Below are 19,472 nucleotides of genomic sequence, written 5' to 3'. Positions count from 1 at the left end.
ATGAGACATGGGTGGAGACTGCTCTCTGTGTAATACAAGGGTTGCCTATATTGTTCCCCAAGTCATGATGTCACATGTAGGGGTATGGATTTTCTACCCCAGCCTCTCTGCTGTTTGACATCTGTTATCCTTGTAAGGTGGACATTGTGACATATAATAGGCCCACCATATAATAAATTTGCAAAACCCACTCCACAGTGAGTCCTGTATTACACTCACAGCTACCTTCAACACAGGATACTAATGACAAACACAAACACACACACACCAAGTCTCATAGTTGCCATGTCTGGGATTAGAACTCCCACCTAAGTAATACACCCCACTACAGCATTATGCGGTTATAGCATGCACCATGGAGCTTACTGGGCTACTCTTTCCCCAAAGGTGTATTTCAAAGTGAATGGCATCAGCAGGCTTGCCAAAGTAGGGCAATGGATGTTGTAGTGACTGTGAATGACCTCAAAAGCATTGATCCCTAAACAGATGGACAAACACACACAAAGATTTACAGTTGCCATGTCTGGAATTAGAATTCATACCTAACTAGTATATCACACTACAGCATTACGCATGTATAGCACATGCCATAGAGATTGCTGGGCTACTCTTTCCTCAAAGGTGTATTTCAAAGTGAATGACATCAGCAGACTTGCCAAAGTAGGGCAATGGAAGTTGTAGTGACTGTGAATGGCCTCAAAAGCATTGATCCTTACACAGGCAAACAAACACACACACAAAGTTTTACAGTTGCCATGTTTGGAATTAGAACTCCTACCTAACTAGTACATCACACTACAGCATTACACAGTTATAGCACATGCCACGGAGGTTAGTGGGTTCCTTCTTCCCCAAAGGTGTATTTCAAAGTGAAGGACATCAGCAGGCTTGCCAAAGTTGGGCAATGGAAAGTGTAGATCATAGGTTTATAGGTTCATAGACTGGTACTAGGCTATCGGCCCTAGGGCCTATGCATGCCTAGCCATGACAATTCCCTGACTATGTCTTCCCACAATATTTATTTCCCTGGATCCCTGTCTAGCAGGGCAACTGACATGATCCCCGGGGTCAATTTCCTATCTCTCATCCAATTGTCACGATTCCTTTTGAAAAGGGCTAAAGAGGCACTCTGCTTGACATGTATGGGCAGTCTATTCCAGAATCTGGGGAGTCTCTGTGTCAGAAACGCATCCCTCCAGCAGGTATTGTTCATTGTGATGACAAGGTTTGGATCCCTAGAGCATGTGGCTGTGAGGGATTTGGATTTCTTTAAGTGTAACATGTGCAACAGCTCTGGGTTTGACATAGCATTGTATGTTAAGCAGAGATTGCCTCTCAGTACACGATATGTGACAGAATATAGCTGGATGATTTTCAGACTGTCAACATAGGGCATCTGGTTTAGGCTTGTGATTCTTTTAGTGAGGTGTGTCTGCAGCCTTTCTAGTTGTTGCAGATGTCTTGTGAGGTACATACCAAATGGGCTGTTGTAGTCTGTACTGGGTCTACTGAGAGATGACTACAGTGGGACAATGGCCTCTTTTCCTGGATGTAAAGCCCTTAGTGATGAGGTGTGCCACATAGGTTGATTTCCTGACTGTTGTGGTGATGTGGTTATCAAAGGTGAGACCATTGTCCACCTGTGTCCCTAAGTCTCTTATCACACTTTAGGTGTTTAGTGTACTGCCACCTATGTGGTACTTCATGGGTACATGTCCCTTCCCAAAGGGGATAACTATACATGTATTGGCATTGAGCTTGAGGCCATGCCTCAGGCACCAAGCATCTTTTTTTGTAAGGCCCTTCTGTAGAATATCCTCATCATGTGGGGATTAAATACTGGCTCACAGTATGCAGTCATCTGTGATCTTTGTTAGCCAGAGTCCCTTACTGTTGGCCTGTACTTCAGAGCAGTAGATGCCAAGGACTGAACCCTGAGATACTCCAACTGTCACTTGACTGAGGCTGGATTTGGTGTCACCTACTTTTACAGTGTGGGTTCTATTAGTACAGCAGTTGGCAGCCCATCGGGTGACGTAGGGATTAATGGCCAGCTAGGTATGTTTATCTATGATTCCAGACTGGGGGATGGTGTTGAAGGCCTTGGTGAGGTCCAGATAGATTGTGTGAACTGCTTTACCATTGACCACAGCTCTGAAGACTGATTCAAATATGTCAGTCAGGTTCAGGAGACATGATCAGCCCTTCACAAACCCAACCTGGGTGAGGTCCAGTGTTTGCAGGTTGCCAATGTCTTTTTTTAAAAGTTCCATGATAATACATTCCATGGCCTTGCAGATCAGGCACGTCATACTGCTGGGGCTGTATTTTCCAGGATCCAAGGTGGATCCCCCTTGTGGACTGGGATAACTGTAGCTCTGCAACATGCAGTGGGCACAAAGCCTGAGGTGTGGCTATGATTAGACATGGCACGTAGGTGAGGTGCCAGTTCATTTTGTCGCTCATGTAGTACACATCCCGGGATGTTGTCTGGTTCCATGGATGCTATTTTCTTAGCTCTGGAGAGGGTGGTTTTTACCTGTGTGGCCATTATTACCAGAATCTGGCAATCTTTCAGTGTTGAGATGGGCCCTTTAGGGGGTGGGAGGGGGGTGCAGTTGGCACAGAATCGATCTCCCAGGATATTGGCAATATCCATGGGAGCAGTATATTTAACACAATCTTCTTGTAGCTCAGAGCAGATCTGAGCATTGCCATTTAGATTCCTGACATAGCTGTGGAACAGCTTGCAGTTGTCTTTGGCATCTTTGGCTATAGTATGTTCGTAACTAGCTTTGGAGGATGTTATGAGGGATCTCAGCTTCTTACTGAGGCTGGTAAAGGGAGTATTTTGCATCCTGGAAATTCCCTCATTTCTGCAACATTTTCTTCCTTTTGTTGTACAGTATTTTTATGGCAGGGGGCCACCACATTGTCTTCTGTTTCTTGGTGAGGAGCGTCTTGGTTCTATATTGGATGGCACGATTCATGCACGAGTGGATGTGCTCACATTAGGGGTATAATTATCCAAAAATCTGCATGGGTCAAAAAAAAGTACAATAACTTTAAAAAGGAACTAGAAACTCAAATAAATATTGTTGAATTAGAAGTTCAGAAAAGTACTCTAAAGACTTGGAGGAAAAAGTAATAGACTTGCAAAAGCAATTACACAAACACTATCTAGAAAATATCTCCCTGTTAGAATTAAGGTCAATATATCAATATTCAGAATGAGCACAAACACCTTCAAAATTCCTAGCTAGACTAATTAACATAAAAATGGCCCACCGAGAATTAAAGAAATAGTGTATGAAGGACTGGTGAAACACAAGGGCCAAGATATTGTAGATGCTTTTGAAGACATTTATAAGAAACTATACAACATGCCCTTATCACCATCAACAGACAATTGTGGTGATTTTATACATAATATAAAATTTCCATAAATTACAGAAGATCAAAAAAATCTCCTAAAACACCCTTGCAACTAAATGAGATAAAAGCTGCAATAAACAAACTCAAACTAGGTAAATCCCCTGGGCCTGACAGCTACACCTCTGAATTTTATAAACTATTCATAGAACCTATTTCCAAAGTATTATTAAAAGTTTTCAACTTTATAATACCACATGGAATAACATATAATTATTTAACTAACTCCAAAACAGTGCTAATTCCAAAACCGAATTCTGACCCAAGAGATCCAGCAAACTATAGACCAATAGCCCTGATAAATACTGACCTTAAGATCCTAGCTCATGTTATAGCAAATAGACTTAAGAATGTACTCCCCTCTGTCATCTCCCAAGAACAAATGGGCTTTATGATAAACAGGCAAATAAGTGATAACACCCTCCTTTTAGATACCATTATCAGACTTCTTAACAGTGACAAATGCCCCAGATATGTCCTCACGGCGGATGCAACCAAAGCTTTTGATAGAGTTAATTTACATTTCCTATTTAATATACTGACTTTATATGGTTTTCCTCAGGAATTCATAAGGATAATTAAGGTTTTATATCAGAAAGCTTCTACCACTATTCAGATAAATAAGCTCAAAACTAACCCTATACTGTTATACAATGTTACAAGACAAGGTTGCCCTCTTTCCCCATACTTCTTTAATCTTTATCTAGAATCTCTCCTGCTGTTTATTTCACAAAAAAACTTCCATCACATACCTAGAATCTATAATACAAATCTTATATTCTCTGCTATACTTTCAACTTCCCACTACTGACCTCCCAAAAATACTTAAAGCTATAGATGAGTTCTCTGAAATCTCTAACTATAATTTGAATCTAAACAAATCCCACATATTTCCCATGAATCTTATAGGTCGTAAGGAATTTTACTTTCCCATGAGTGAGATCAAGATAAGTTACCAGATAAAATACATAGGAATAATATTTACTCCTGACTTTAAGGCTATGATAAAGAATAACCTATTGCGTACATGGACCATTATTGAAAGCGATATCAATAGATGGAAGAATATTAATATGTCATTACTCTCAAAAGCTAGTGTTGTTAAGATGAACCTTTTACTGAGAATACTCTTTCACTAAATGCTTTTTCAAATATTCCCCAAAAATTCTTCCTTGATATAGAAAAAGCTATATCAAGATTCTAATGGTACCCCAAATCCACTAGAATTAAATATGACAGACTTGTACTTACCAAAGATAGAGGCTGCTTGGGGTTACCTGATTTCAAACTCTATTATAGTATAATTACTGCCTACAGACTAATACAGATAATAAGCCATGACCTGTATGTAAATACCTGGACACCCCAATGGACCAAAATCTGGTCTGAACAACTGAAATCCTGTGGGTATAACAGCAAATCCCTACCATTACTAAACCTAAATCAAAATGACATATTCACGAAGAATATACACCCACTAATTAAATACATGATTCTTACTACACAGAAATTATTTAAATCATTGCAATTATTAGATGCTCTTGCCTTTATACAACTACTCCACCTAAATCCTAACCTACTAATAAGCAATAAACCCTTAAATCTAACAAATTACCCTCTGATAAAAGATCTCACAGTATGGAAAATATACCAATGGAGAGAATCCAATATACAATAAATAAGACTAGAACTAAATCTTACTAAGAAATATACTGTTATTCTTACCCAAATCCATTATCTCATAAATGCTAAATTCTCACAAACATAAGTTGACTTGTAGGATATTAACTTAGTAAAACTAATACTAGAAAACCTCAAGATGAAAGGGAAAACAATTTGTAGGGCATATAAACTTGTAATGAACATAAAACACCAGAATTCTCTATTATTTTCAAAATATTGGCAAGAAAAAAACAACCTCTGACAGATGAAAATAAGAAACTGACCACTGAGAATATGATAAAATTCATTCCTTTTAAGAAGCTGCTATATACACAAATTACTCAACCCACCTAGCCCACTAAGCCCCTACCACAAGTTAATCTACCCCATACTGACTACCTAAAACAGTAGCCTCACTTTGAATATAACATTACTTAGCATTCTTTGGGCTGGATTCACGAAGGCTTGCATGGAGTCTAAGAGTAGAGTAAGACTCCATGCAGCCAACATGTCTGCCGAGCGATCCAGGAGCAGCCGGTAGGGGCATGCAACAGAGCTCCTAAAATGACTCTTACACGGACAGGGCTAGGATATGCAAATTACCTCATTTGCTGCTGAAAGGTATGCAAATGAGGTAAATTTGCGATTCAGGAAACCCTAACCTGTCCGAGTAAGAGTAGTGTTATTTGCAGAAATGTACTCCGTTGACAACTGAGTACATTTCTGCAAATAGCAAAACGGAGCCGTGACAGCTCCAAAAAAAGAATGCATCCAGACGAGGAAGCATGCCAATGGCCAAAAATATGGCCATTGACAATGTCACCGATGCAAAAATAAAATAAATTAAAATACATTTTTTTCCCGATCGGCGATGTTTAAGCGTAGCGCAGCGCAGTGCAAACGTGGTGCATTGTAAAAACCAGAAAATCAATAAATAAAAAATGGAAATGTGGATTTTACAGTAATCCCTAATATACAATGCAAGTGAATGGCAGTCCAAAGACAACATGGCTACCGAGTAGAGGTTGCTAAGGGGGTAAGCTCAGTCTAAGACTTGTAACCAAGCTTTAGTAGGCAATCCTATGCAAATGAGGGCAAGGATAGTGAATCCCAAGTTTACATAGCAAAAGAGCACAGTCAGTGTAGTGTAGGAGTAGGATAAGGGGTGTAACAGAGTAGAAGATAGGTGACATCATAAGGGGGGTATGTCTGAGAGAAGTGAAGCTCATTGGAGTAGAGTGGCATGTGTCTGCTGTCAGATACTAATCACTGGAAGAGGTGTGTCAACAGGTACCCTAGCTAAAGGCAAGAAATTGAAGGTGTATGCCATGAACAACACCAAAGTTTCTTGTAGAAATGCCTGCACCGTGTATGCATGCATGTGAGCGCCTGTAAAACTGAGTAAGCCTGTGTGCGCACGTGTGCGCCTCTGTGCACTTTTAAGCCAGAGTAAGCAAGTGTAAGGATGTTGAAACCCGTGTAAGCACATTTGCACCTGTGTGCATGCGTGTTAGCAGGAATAAGCAAGTTGTAGTCCGTGTAAGCATGTGTGCGTGCGTGTGAGCTGGTGTCCGTGTGTTTGCGCTTGTTTGCGCAGTGCTGCCCCCTGAGGAAACAGAAAGGGAAAAGGAAGCACAACAAATAGTAGGAAGTTAACCAGGGAGTGCTAGCAGAGCTAGCAGGAGAAAACAATCAGAATCAGGCAATTACACAGGCAGTACACTAGCCCAGCCCAGCACTTAAAACTCAACAAACAACTTTCCAGAATGTTTTTCTCAGACACACTGCAACACTGCAGTAAGCTAATAGAAGTGAAAACTGAAAAAGTTTACTGAGACAAAGAAATGTTAGGGGCTGCCATTGCTGTTATAAGGCGACATATGCAACATGCTGAGGGTGGTGACAATGCAAATGCTGCTGAGCAACCCACAGTGAGGAGACGGAGAAGAGTGCACAGGCCTAGGGTAACCTACCAGGGGCTACATGAGCTGGAGATAGTGGAGCGCTATAGAGTGGACAGAGACCTCATGCAGCAAATTGTTGAGCTGTGCAGGCCACGCCTCACACACAGAACCAACAGAGGGGAACCCATCCCAGTGGAAACCAAGGTATGTGTTGGCCTAAAAATATTAGCAACAGGTACCTTCCAGAGACCAACTGGCGATATGATGGGGATTTCACAGGCATCAGCATCCAGGGTACTGCACCAATTTCTGAATGCCATGTCAGCACATGTCGGTGATCATGTATATTTCCACAATTCCCGTGAGGTATTGGCCAGCAATATGCGTCTCTTCCAGGAAATAGCGAAATACCTTGAGGTAGTGGGTGCAATAGACTGCACGCACATTCGCATCAAAGCACCAGCTGGTGAGCAGGGTAGGGTCTACTATAACCGCAAGGGTTACCCCTCCATCAACTGCCAGATCATGTGTGATGCCCAGGGCATAATAATGAATGTGTGTGCTGGCTGCCCTGGAAGCTGCCATGACTCCCATATCTGGCATCTGACACAGCAGTACCAGACATTTGCCAATGGGGACATCCCTCATGGTCACCTAGTGGGGATGCTGGATATGCACTCGAGCCGTGGCTGATGACACCCATCAGAAATGCACACACCTGCACAGGAATGGCATAATGAGGCACACGCACAAACATAAAATGCAATTGAGCATGTATTTGGGATGCTCAAGTCACAGTTCCGGTGCCTGGACACATCTGGTGGAGCCTTGCAGTACTCACCAACTACATGTCCCCAAATAGTCATGGTATGTGCTATGCTACACAATATGATCCTGTGAAAACAGCTGCAGCAGGAGCAGCATAGGGCTGGGCACAATAGCCCCCACCATTGCCAAGGCCATCACAGGCAGAGCGTGACTCAGAGGAGGAACAACCTGAGCCTACCCCAATAGGCAGAAGGAGGCGTGCCAGTATGCTTTGGCCTTGGCAAAGAGGCAACGCATAGCATATACACTGGCTCAGTAGGAACCCTGGAAATTATACCTCTATCCGATTCACACATATAGTAAAAGGGATGCCAAACTTGACACTACCTGTTAACAAACATGTATAGGGAGTGTAAAATGTGCATCCAACATAGGCAGCCCTGCACCACCACCTGAGGCATGATTGATATATGTTAAGCAATATAAAGCACTGCAAAACAGCTCTCACCACTATTTAGTATTCTTCTTTCGGCTTTTTCCTGGTTAGGGGTCACCATAACGGTTCACCTGTCTGCTCATGATTGGCAGTGAAGTTTTACAGTGTCGAGTTGCCAGACCGGAGCCCAACCTTCCACAGAAGGCACTCACACGCACATACACTCACACCTAGGGCCAATTTAGAGTGTCCAATCCACCTACAGCATGTCTTTGGGATGTGGGAGGAAACCAGAGCACCCAGAGGAAACCCACGTGACCACAGGGAGGACATGCGGACTCCACACAGAAGGCAACCCAGCCGAGGATCGAACCGGAAAACCTCTTGCTGTGAGGTGGCAACGCTAACCGCTGCACCACTGTGGCCACCCCTCTCACCACTATTTAGTATATGTAAACAAAATTGCACACACTAAGTAGCACAGCTACAGGCAATGTTAAGCAATATTGTGCACTGTCCAGCAATGTTGGTCAACATTGAGCAATGTTGTGCAAGTGTGGTCAAATGTGGGCATAGTTCAGCAAAAGCAGGTTAACATGTTCATATTTGCTTCACTTTTATTGAAGCAGTCTGTTCTGGCATGTATGTAAATATGAAACAGTGACAGTCCTCGAACCCAGGATACAGTGCACTATAGTCATAGTACAGAACCACTAAACCATGACAGTATGTCAATGGTCAGCTTGTATGAAAATATGTTGATAAGTCAATGCTAAGTATTTCATGGAAACCTTGCAGGCATAGCATAATCCCCGTCAAGTTAAGACACAAAGGTGAGGCCTGCAGTAATAATAGAACCTGATATTCAACACACATATAGTAGAAATGTTAATATTGGCAATGTTCACTCACATCAACAAATGTAGTGGACCTCAGACAGCAACATACTGCAAGGTCACACTGGGCATGCTCACACACTTGAATATATGAGACAAATGTCAGGCAACAAAACACTGAAAGTCTGAACTGGGCATGCTCACACACTTAGGGCAAGTTTGAGTACAGCAGTGGGCCACACATATCCCTCAGTTGCATGTGTCAACCCAGGAACCTTGCACTATTCACCAACCCGCCATGTGCACACAGTGATATGATAACAGACACATATATAATATAGAAAAATCCCGTCACAATCAAATATGTTATGCAGATACCTAGGTTGTTCATAGAAAGTGGTAAAGCAAAGATGAAACAAAACCTGCAATCAGTACCATCACTGAACAATGTGCATCCCGAACATTAGCATAGCTTCAGAGGTTGACACTAGGCTATCTGCCCTAGGGTATGTAGAAGCCTAGCCACAGTGTGTCTGTATTTTGTAACCCTGCTAGATCAGTAGACTGTGCCTGTTAATAGTAGGTCACACAAGATATCTCACATATGTTTATGTCATTCTGCCTCTGTCTAGCAGGGACCCACAACATATCCCAGGGCTAAACATACGATCACCCATCCACCTGTGAAGATGTCACCTGTAGGTGGTCAGTGTGGGTTTGTGTGTATGTGGGACTATGGTCACATTCCCGAGTGAGTGGAGCCTCTGTGATGGGAATCTGCCCCTCCAGTATGTCCTATCAACATCATTGGTGATGTACCTGTCCCTGCAGCATGTAGCAGTAAGGTACTCTGATATCCTCATGTGGAGCCTGTCCATCAATGCTGTGATGGACATGGCTTCAAACAAAAGGCACAGACTGCATCCAAGTAGGCAGTAAGCAATTGAGGAGAGCTGGGGTCACCATAGCCAAATTGTGCATACCATCTGTGTGAGTCCCTAGATCCACTTGGTTATGTACATTTGTGTACATTCCAGTTGCTGCAGGTGTTGGGTAAGGTACATCCGAAATGGGGCATTGTATCCAAGCATGTGCCTGATGACTATAGGGTCACAATGACACCACCTGATCTGGATGTAAAACCGTATGGGATAAGGTGGGCTAAATAGAAGGTGTATCCAACAACATTGGCAATGTGAATGTCAAAGGCGAGAGTACTAAGTATTAATGTCCCCAAATCACAAATCACACACACTGTATGTGATGTATCATCACCTATGTGGTAATGTGTGGGCACAATGTTACTACCAAAGGTGATGACTATGCATCTAAAGGAAGGTAGCTTTAGGCCATGGCTCTGGCACCAGTCATCCATCTGTGAGACCCTTTCTGAGGATGCTTGTGCCAGCTGTGGAGTCGATTGTGGCACACAGTTTTCAGTCATCTGCAAACATGTTCAGCCATATTCCTCCTGTGTCAGCCAGTACGTCTCAGAAATATATACAGAACAAGAGAGGTCCCAGGACTGAGCCCTGTGGGATGCCATGTGTAACTGGTGTATAGTCAGACATGGCACCTGCAATACTGACCATGTGTGTGCTATCCATGATCCAGTTAGCAATCCATCTTGTGACATATGTGTAGATATTGAATCCGGTGATGTATTGTATAAAGGCTGAGTAGGGTATTGTGTTGAACTGGTGTGCGAGCTCCAGGTAGGCTGTGTGGACAACCCTCTGTACATCTATGGACCTGTTAACTGTTTAAAGACATCAAACAGGTGCAAGAGGCAAGATCTGCCCACAACAAAACCAAATTGTGTAGGATCCAGTGTCTGTAGGTTCACAATGTCTATGTGTATGTGTTCCATGATGATACACTCCATAGCTTAGCAGACCAGGATAGTTAGGTATATATTGCAATAATGTCCAGGGTCCCTTGTGGCACCAGCACTGTTGAGTGGGTACACCGTAGCTGTATGCCATTCCATGGGGTACATATCCTGTAGTAACTGTGATATTGAACAATGACATAATGTGAATGTGAAGTTTGTCATGAATCTCGTGTAAGCCGCAGTCTGGGACACCATCTGGTCCCACTGATGCTGTGTTGTCTGCTATGGAGAGGGCAGCACACACCTGTTCATCTGTGATGTCAGGGAGACTACGCCCTGTTGTGATGGACATGTGCACTGCAGGGGGGATGGTGGGGAAAAATTCCCACTGAACCTGTTGTCCAGGATGTTCACAATGTCAGTGGGTTCACTGTATCATTTGTAATTTTGCAGTAACTCACAGCATATCTGTGAGTTCCCACCCAGGTCCCTGACATAACTAAATAAGGCCTTGTGATTGTCCATAGTGTCTGTTACAAGTGTCTGTTAAAAGTGGGCCTTAGATGAATCAACAAGTGATCATAGCTATACCATAGTACTGATCAGAGATGCCTTCCTGATTGTGATTGTGCTCTATAATGTAGTAGCCTCTTCCTGTCCTTGTATAGCCCATTAATGGCCATGGTCCACCAGACAGGTCCCCCACCTTTGGAGGAGTGAGTCTTGTAGTTATCTGGGATAGCATGATCCATGCATTCCAGTAGTTGTCCATAGAATGGGCTTGTAAAGGATTAAGTGGTCTGAGCCGTAATTAACACCGTCCCAGGGTCATTGAGGGATACCACCTCAGTTTGTACAAGTGTGATGTTTGCTCATGAGAAGTATGTCACTGAGATCACCTAGGATGTGTGCGTGTATGGGATATGTATGCCTAGTGAGATGAATGTATGTTCTGACCTTAACAATGATGGGTATACCTCTGGTGTGGAACATAGAGTCCCCATGTTGGTGATGATCAAGTCCCACATGTTTTAACCCCCTGTGGTTGTGGTGACCAGGTCTGCCATACATTCGAGTGCAACAATCCTAGCAACTGTTGTGTGATGGTGTCAGTGCCTGACTAATATACCCAGTCAATGTTTGTGTATTTGAAGTCACACAATATAATGGTGTTTGGTGAGACCTTCACATTTCCCAGTGTTCCCAGGAATAGCGAGTGTTGTTTCCAACTTTGGGAGTGTGGTCTGTAGCTGTCTACAAACTGAAATGCAGTTTGGCCCACTGTCAGTTGCACATGTACATTCCCCGATGCTTTGTGCAGTGCTACCAACCTCGAGGTGTGTGTATGAATGATGTATATGGATACCCCCCCCTATTGTTGTTGTCCGGTCCGAGTCTTGTGTCCGAAAACCATGGTATGAAGTAAAACCTGGTAGTGCTGCTGTGCTTTTGTGAGCCTGAACCAGGTGTTTGTTACTGCACATATATCGACAGACTCCATACTGATTTGAGTCCTGAGTGCATGCATTCTGAGGGTTAGACAACAGTTGTTGAGCAGCATCACTCTCCATTTCCTTTACCCTGTAATGTCTGTGGCTGTGGTTTTGTCTTCTGAGCCTCACTTCAAACAGCCACCATGTGTGTGTGTCAAGAGCCTAAGGCAGTCTGTGAAAGCCTAGGGGTGACAGGTGCATGGCGTCCATAGCGAATGTATGTGGCATGTTGAGCATGTAATCCCAGGCTGACAGACACTGGATCCCCTTTGAATGACAACAATATGTTAGGCAACTGTTAAAAGTCACCAGTTTGTCTGTATACTGTGACATAGTACTTGGTGAGGGTAAGATGCTACACAAGGTCAGGGTCATACTGGCCTGGGCAACATGATCAGAGAGCTCCTCTATGTCTCTTGTCATGTAGTCCAGGGAGAAATGTCTGAGGGTTTACACACCAGCATGGTCAATGATGGAGCCATATTTATACTTGCAGTGGACTGACAAGAGTGCATGTGTCATGTGGCAGATCCTGGCACCCGACACACAGCACAAAGTGACCTTCACCTTGTTCAGCCTGGTGAGTGGGATGTCAGTGTGACGGACAATTACAGTCACCTAATTCAAGTGTATGAGGTGTGTTGTGTAGGCCTAAGGGCAGTGACTGTGTGGCACAATGACTTTGTGAACTATGTGATATGTGTGTATGGTTGTGGGTTAGCAGTTGTTTGTGTGTCTGCTTTGGATGTCTCTGCTGCTTAGGCAGAGTATATTTAGATGCCCCCAGTATGTCTTTGTGTGTCAATGTATATGGTTTGCTGTTGTCATAGGTCCATGTGTGACTGGATTTGTGGTGTGTGTGGTTACCTTCACCACCTGATAGACTGTACCAGTCATGGCTTGGGAGAGCTCAGCCTCCTGCCTGTCTATACAGTTCCACCTCTCACATATATCTGAGTTTGTTGGTAGGAGGACAGTGTTCCCTGTGTACAAAAAGCAGTTGTAACAATGCATCAAAATTCCAATATGCACCAGCTGAACTGGAGAGTACACACGAAACCAACCTTTGGACATGCCAGAATATAATGATGACATACACTGTCGACTGATCACAAAGGATCAGTAGTGTGTGAAGTGTGTAAAAGAGTATAACAGGGGTTTAGTGATCAGGTTTGTTGTTGCTGTGGAAAGATAATCTGCGAAGGAGTACAGACAGAAACATCACACCTCCTTCAGCTATGTCAGAAATATCGATGTACAGACATATATGTCCTGAGTCAGGGTCAACTGTACCTGACTGACAATGTCGACATCCTGTCAGACAGGCCCATACATACATACCCATCTCCCAGTGACAAAAGGCCCTAACATCATACCAGGAGATGTCACATGTAGAATGTGTAAACTGGTCCTCCCAAAGCCAAATGAATCCCATCACATGGATAACATTGTTTCTCCATATATGTCATAAGTTAACAACAGAACAAACAGACTCTGCACCTGAAAAGTCTGTTGAGCCTCACACTCTCTACAGGATCTTACACAGTTGAATGTGTTACAGCAACATGTGGCACACCCGACAAGTGCTGGTATACAACACACCATGGGAACTATAGTCCTATAAGCCTACGATGTCCGAAATGCTTGTCCATGGAGTCCATCATGATTGCAGTCAGGAACAGAGCTATTGTAAACCAACAAACACACAACCCAAATGTCTGTGGTATGTTAATGAGCACATCATGTTCCCCAAACCTGCTAGATTCTTGCAAGGCAGCCACCCAGGACATACACCACTGAAAGGAGCAACACAGGTCCCACATAGACTTTGAATAGCCCTTTACCAACATCACAAACACATGTTGTATCCACAAAACCAACAATCCGTGCATGAATATGTATTGTCATGTGAAGGAATAGTAATTTGTCCACAGATAGATCACACAAGCTATGAATTGTGTATTCCTGTTCAAGATGTACACACCTGCTGACCCACAAGGTTCATTCCTGGGATTGCATAACACTAAGTGCACACACATTACCATGTCCAATCTGATGATGTCAGCAACGTACAAATATAGCATGTGAATAGAAACCACACAGGAAAGCATATAGCGTGTCATGTAAATGCGTATCTCACTAGTGTCATAACATAGTTAGGCAGGGGTTTGAATCCTGCAATTGCTGCGTGTGTGTATGTATGTGTGAGATTGGCTTTGAGGAGAGTAGCTTTTTTGGAGACTGTGGAAACACATTAGGAGAGGTGAATACCTCTTTGCCAAGTGTGATTATGTCAGCATCCTACAAATACAGCATTGGAAATGACTGCTCTCAATAAAGCAAATAGTGTGTCGTGTTAATGCGTATCTCACTAGTCTCATAACAGAGTTAGGTAGGGGTTTGAATCCTGCAAATGCTGAGTGTGAGTGTGTGTGTGTGTGTGTGTGTGTGTGTGTGTGAGATTGCCCTTGAGAGAAGTGGCCTTTTTGGAGACTGTGGAAACACATTAGGAGAGGTGAATACCTTTTTGCCAAGTATGATGATGTCAGCATCCTACAAATACAGAATTGGAAATAAATGCTCCCATTAAAGCAAATAGCATGTCGTGTTAATGCGTATCTAACTAGTGTCATAACATAATTAGGTAGGGGTTTGAATCCTGCAAATGAGTGTGTGTGTGTAATCCTATGAGAAGAGTGGCCTTTTTTGAGAATGTGAAAACACATTGAAAGAGGTGAATACCCCTTTTGCTGGTTTGATGATGTCAGTATCCCACAAAAACAGCAGTGGAAATGAAAACTCCCAGTAAAGCATATGGCACATAGTGGTAATGCATATGTGTCTAGTACCATGACATAGGTAGGTAGGGTTTTGAATCCTGCAAATGTTGAGTGTGTGTGTGTGTGTGTGTGTGTGTGTGTGTGTGTGTGTGTGTGTGTGTGTGTGTGTGTGTGACACTGTTGAGCAAAGTGTTGTGTGTTTTGCTACTACTACTGTATGACATATCAGTAAAACAACAGTATGTGCATTGCACACTGCAGGTATCTGTGTGGCAAATACACATATATACATGTGACCTATATTGGTAACTGTGTGGACAAGACATATATGTACATGTGACCTCATTCACATCATAGGTGTGAAGCCTGCTGTCAACACAAACTACATCTGTTACCATTGACAGTTTTTGCTGCTGCTTCTTGGACCGTAGCTCGCATATGTATGTATGTGACAAGTCCAGCCACTGTAGTGAGCTGTGCCCTAGGTCATCTGTGTCACACACAAACATGACAGTTGTTATAGAATAGTGTGAGTGTGGGTGTATGCCTGTGGCATATGACAGACATGCCCAAACACAACACAGTCTGTCAATAATGGCCATTCATGGTAGGTATACAACAACCCCGTGTATATGCAGACAGACACCTTACTACTTATGTGATACACTGAGGGATATCAGCATAGCTTTGGGGATGTGGATATCAAGGGACAGATGAAATCACATGTGGCTGTCTGTACACATCGGTACCCCTGCTACACATGTGCTACTACCAATGTGGTACAATCAGGATACTATGTGTAGCAAATGTAGATGACTATGCTGTTGTTGGATCATAGCTTCACAACATGTGTTTGTCAACAGATTTGTGTCTGTATGATACCCTCATGGAAGATAGGTGTCTAATCCCGGGAATGCTTTGCAGGCCACTGTATGCATCACCACATGTGGCTGTACATATCCCTAGTGTGTCTGCATGTACCTAGGACAGACACATGCCAAACGGAGTGGTCACGGGAATGTGTGTTGGTCATTACCACTGGTAACTGGTATAGTACAAAACCATAATGATTCTAATGCTACAGTGTATCCTACAGCTGTGTGTCAGTTGTCAAGGCATCATATAAGGATTGGTTAAAATCAGGCTGTTGAGGTTATGTACACTGCCAGAATGCTAACCAATGACCGATATCAACAGTATCACCCACAGCATAGTGTCATACCATGTCATACACACATGTGTACCCAAGTTGTGACATATGTGTAGTGATATGCATATAGGACACCAATAGGAAATACGAAGTATTAACACTGTGTAATACAGGGCATGTCACCCTTTACATGTGTCCACCATGCACATACATGCAAACAGTGCACCTCCATCATGTTCACAAATGTACACCTTGGAATCTATACAGCACACATCATATACGTTACATCCACTCAACAACACATGCTGCCAGTACCACACACACATCAGCCAACTGTCACATGTGTGGACAATCCATGTTTGGGATTAACACTGGTGTACACAATACAAGATTGATAATCACTGCTGGGATGCATCATGCCTGCTCGAATACACCTACAAGGATATCATTACCCATTACTGTTCACAACATGCTAACATTGCTACACTTCTAGTAGGTCACCCTATGCATCAGCACCATGTTATCCTGTTCCTGCATCAATGTCACAGATGACAGGAGGTAGCACAGTTTCATCATATGCACATGGTGTGTGATTATTTTCCAGAGCCCGACAATGATCCATCCAATCAACATGTATGTGTGTGTGTGTGTGTGCGTGTGTGTGTGTGTGTGTGTGTGTGTGTGTGTGTGAGGGACAACAGTACAGTATGGATCAGTGTTGATGTGATGTGTGTGTGTGTATGTGTTAGCCCTATGTGTTGGTGGTATGTGTGTGTGTCTGCATGCACACAGTACCCCCTTGTGGCTGCCAAATATGGGAGTTTGTGTGACAGCCACAGACTGTACCTGCCAGGCTGTACAGATCACTGTCTCTGGTCACGGACACATTACCTGTGCCTGCCAGGGGTGACACGGACTGTATCACGTACTAAGCCAGACTGAGTACTATCATCAGAGGCAGAGGGATGTTGACTGGACCCATGTCCCTGCAGGGACTGGCCAGAGCCACGTGTATGTGGTCATCTCGGACGGTCTACTGACAGCCCAGCCACAACATTGCTGGGGCTGGTACTGGCACTACGGGAGCATCTGGCACTTGGGTGTCGTCCGTGTCGGCTGCCTGCTGAGGATGTTGCTGGCATACATCCATGTTAATGTCCCAGCTGTCCTGCACTGTTCTGGCACATGGACATAACATTGCGAAGGACATCTAGTGTCTCCCCCCAGTGTCTATCAATGACATCGGTGTAATTGCGGATAGCACCAGCAAGGTCACGGATGCTGTCATTGATCACAGTGTTATGAGCCCTCTGCGCCCTTAGTCCCTGCCTGGTCTACCACTCCATACGTGCCCATGCTTGCATCACAGCCTGGAACATACCCAAGGTTGTGAGACCTGTGCGGGCACGCCTGCCAGGGGCATTACGGCCAGCGATGCTCCCATGATAACCTCTGGACATATGCCTATCTGGTACCATTCCATGTGCTTGGGCATGGCTGCTGTGTGGGGTTGCATGTGCCATGGATACCACACTTTCCAAGTCAATGCCTACCGTATACTGTTCCTCACCTAAGGCCATTGGTGTTGAGGGATGTAATGGCAGTACATATGTGCGCATAGATGGGGTGGAAAGCTGTGTACTGTCGATTGGTGGACCACCGACAGACCCTGTCAAACATGCCTGTGCCACTGCACATGTATCATCATGGTCACTATTAGTGGCAGTGACCTCAGGTTCCCCGCTGCACCCATCCAACATTATCTCAGCACCTGTGAGAGGGAGACAGGAAGCGCACTTTACCATCTGTACAGGATGTTTGCACACATGCCCACATGAACACATGCACACATGCACACATGAACACATGAACACATGCACACATGCACAACATGCACACATGCACACATGAACGCATGCACACATGAACACATTAACACATGCACACTAATACACTACACATTCAAGTCGATACACACACACACACACACACACACACACACACACACACACACACACACCAACAGCAATATGGAACATAGTCATTAGTGGTTGATGGTGGAGTACAGTATCACAAGACAAAGAGTCCTCTCACACGTATCAGCATGCAGGATGTGTGTTGCTCGACAGCATGAAGTGCAAGTGTAGAGAGTCCTTGTAGTTAACAATATATATGTCATTGATGCATGTGTGTTGTTCACTGATTGCCCTCACCCTGGTAGACAATGTGTACATGGACACAACATTGCACTGCAAGTCTGAAACACTTTCCAATGTTGTGTGCACCATCACTCATAGGTATACAAACCATGTCCGGATGCATTTAACTGTCAGGTGTCTAACGATGAATGCTATGTGTAGTACTGCAGGTACTGTAACTGGATGTAGTGTAGTAGCATGAGCCATCATCAGGTAGCATCATATGGTCACTCAAGGGCACTGATGCATGTCACACTGGCAACTATCTTGCTGTACCTGACCTGCACCACCTAGGCTACATTAAACAGTTAACAGACAGTCATTGCATGGGCATGTCAGGTGTTTCATAGGAAACATTGCCTAACATGACTGTGTTGTGCGTTGACGCATGTCACACTGCCCCATGATAGGGCTCTACCCCCAGGTATAGTATGTGTGCTGTGTTGATGACATATGGGATACTGGAGTACGACCTTACAGCAGGTGTCTACATACGCCATGTGTATCAAATTAACACATACTGCATATGACAAAGTGGTGTATGTTGTGTGCATGTGTATTGACTATGCCTATACAATGTCCACTACAGTGTACCCCACTTGTTTGTGATGCTCTGTGTGTTGCATGTGTATGAGTCAGCTACTCATGTCACTGTGAAGTGCATAGTCACACAGAGAACATGTAGAGCATGCACTATGCGTAGGTGTTTAACATGTGTATATGGCCTACAACTCTCCTATGACATGCAGATGTTATATGCTAAATTGACTGTAGCCCACTCACCAGCATGGGTCTCCTGTCTTGCTATCACACCAGAGGGACCTGCAAGGATATGAGACAGTATGTCAGTGTCAACAACTATGCCATTGCTGCTGTGAGTCTGCAGTTATACAGTAGTACATGGGGTGACAGTCACAGACATAGATAATGTCCCAAATTATCAGTATTGCATGACACCAGGCTCCACATATACTGCATA

This window comes from Protopterus annectens, chromosome 2.part1, assembly GCF_019279795.1.
Source record: "Protopterus annectens isolate FY-2018-M chromosome 2.part1, PAN1.0, whole genome shotgun sequence".
Lineage (NCBI taxonomy): Eukaryota > Metazoa > Chordata > Ceratodontiformes > Protopteridae > Protopterus > Protopterus annectens.
The sequence above is the reverse complement of the archived record's forward strand: the minus strand, read 5'-3'. Positions refer to the sequence as shown.